Source organism: Rutidosis leptorrhynchoides, chromosome 5, assembly GCF_046630445.1.
Source record: "Rutidosis leptorrhynchoides isolate AG116_Rl617_1_P2 chromosome 5, CSIRO_AGI_Rlap_v1, whole genome shotgun sequence".
NCBI lineage: Eukaryota > Viridiplantae > Streptophyta > Magnoliopsida > Asterales > Asteraceae > Rutidosis > Rutidosis leptorrhynchoides.
This window is the reverse complement of record NC_092337.1, coordinates 21,534,157-21,536,875: the sequence shown is the minus strand read 5'-3', so window position 1 is coordinate 21,536,875 and position 2,719 is coordinate 21,534,157.

Below are 2,719 nucleotides of genomic sequence, written 5' to 3'. Positions count from 1 at the left end.
TTCGCGGGCTTATACATAAAAACTGTTGAATAGAGTTGAGCTTATTTACTATGGAAAAATCTAAACAACAAAGTGTTATGTGGTAAATGTTAGACGGCTCCTTTGGCTTTGAATGAAATTTAAGTTGCATCTTTAGAATGGATATCAAGAAGAATTAAACAGAAGAATCTCGATTGACAAACATGGCTAACGAATCCCGGGTTCTACACATCATGATCGTGGTTTTGGGTTGTTACCTCTGCAACCCATTCTGATATTGATCCTCATGTTTAGCTTTGGGATAATCTGTTTTTTTTAATAGGTCTCTCATGTTTTGTGCTCTTCACTTGAGCATTCTAAGTGCTTGATTCTGCTCTTTCTCGTCATATACAGTTTTCTCGTTGATAATATATTTCATTACTTGGTTTTCAATTAAAAAAATAGAAAATTTTGTAATGAGTAATGATGTAGTGAAGTATGTCAAGTCTAACACAGTATTAGTTTGTTCGGAGTAATTGATTTTGTATGTCAATCAAGTAGTTTGTTATATTGTTTTAATAATTTAATATTATTTTTTTAAAAGGCAAACTCACACACTCACCTGATACTAACACGAATATGTACACCATCGAATTGTCCTAAACAGAACTCGAACCCTCAACCTTAAGGTTGTCAAGGTAACCTCGATACCGCCAAGCCATTGACTCTTTGGTTAGTATAATTTAATATGATTTGTTTAGTAATCAAGTAGTTCATTATGTTCAACTTGTTGGCTTGTTTCTAGCTTATCGACACAAAAACATCCTTTGTGGGTAAATGGAAAATAGAATATACGAACCCATAGAAAGATGACAGAAGAAGATTTAGTAATGTGTATATAAAAGATCCAGACATAATATAGAGAAATATAATGCAACATAACACAATTGTAGCCATTGTTCACCATCAGGTACAGAGTGTATCAACCTTAATCCATCATTTGTAGTATTGGACAATTTTAGAAGGATGTTATCATCACCTAATATATATAATCTCAGAATGCTTACAAGCAAATATGTATAATCCCAAAAGGCTTACAAGCAAATATTTAAATTACAACAAATTTACTTAGGAAAAATAGAAGCAAACCAAAAATTCAGTACATTGGCTTCATCCTCGGTGTCTACTGTCCACGTCATAACTTGAGCGACTGTATCTTCCATCAACATTTTTACACTCATATATCATGCATAAGTTATTAAAATTCTGCACTACTTCCGTCTCCTATTCGAGTGCGTCCGGGCAACAAAATTAGTAAATGACATTGATTAGCTACACATACTTTTGTCATATCATACCTTCAACCACCCTATCCTGGGCAACGACTAAAACTAAAACATATGCTCAAAGCCTCATTGTGCTTGTATTGAAACCTTTCCTATCTTAAATATAATGATATTCGAGTCAGTAAATGATAAACAGACTTAGTACTCAAATGTTCATAATGGGATGTATTCGTATAATCATTTTCGATCAGCAGCATAGTTGACTTAACTTCAAAAGTTCTTAACTTACTTTATACATCTAACTATCTGACTTTTCAAAGATATAGCATACTTTAATTATAGAAGGGTAAACTAAAATCACTTACTTAACCATCCTTATATGGGGCAATTAGAACTATATGTCAAACATTATATATATTCTTATAATTGACCTTACTATAAATTACTCCAAAGGTTCTTTTATATAATCTGTTTCATTACAACAAATTATTAGGGTTCTGGTTATTGATTATCAGGTACAGATTGAGAAAAATAGCTCCAAATGTTCCACAACTTTCACCTCTTAGAAAGTTCAACTTTTTGATTAACCTCCAAAAGTTAAACTTTCTTCAACTCAGAATATACCCAAGAATATACATGTATAGTCGCATGGGTCTAAACACCTTATACTAACATCGCAAAAACACCTAATACTAACATCACAAAAACACCTTGTATAATATATTTGCATGGGTCTAAATTAAATTAACACCTTATACAAACCTATAAAAGCTTGAAAGATAAAACTCACATGCTATGTCATGATAGGAAAGTAAGCTTTTCTTATCTGACAGTTTTAAGAAATGTCAACAGCTTGTCGATTCCTTTGCTTGCAACTTTTTGACGTCTGTTGGTTATTTCGTGAAAACGTTCATGTATCCTTGGTTCGGATAATAGTATTTATTCAACAACTATGATCAAATCACAGATTTCGCTCCCTGCACAGATAAGGAATATAAAAGAAGGGAAGATTAACAATCAATCAATTCTCATCATATAAAAGATGAGAATATATCATATAATCATACCAATATATCATTTACTCCAATATATAATACCTTCTACCATTCTGTCTTGGACAGCGTCTAAGAACCAAAACATTTGCTCCATGCCTCATATATTGTGATTGTCTTAAAATCATTCCGTCTTAAAGAAATAACACTGAAATTAGTACGGGAGTTTTAAGAATGCAAAACAATCAGCAATTATACAAGTTGTCCCATTTATACAAGTTGTCCCATTTGTACTCAACAAACTTATTTTGAAAGACTCAACAACAAATTTCGAACTTAACATGTCACACATGCACCTTTAAGATAAAGATTCATATACAAACTGAAAATTCATTAGTTAGCGCAATTCATAAATAAATTGAATCGTAACTGTTCGAAGTGTACCTGCTCTTGATCATGGTTGATCAACAGTTTATAAATATG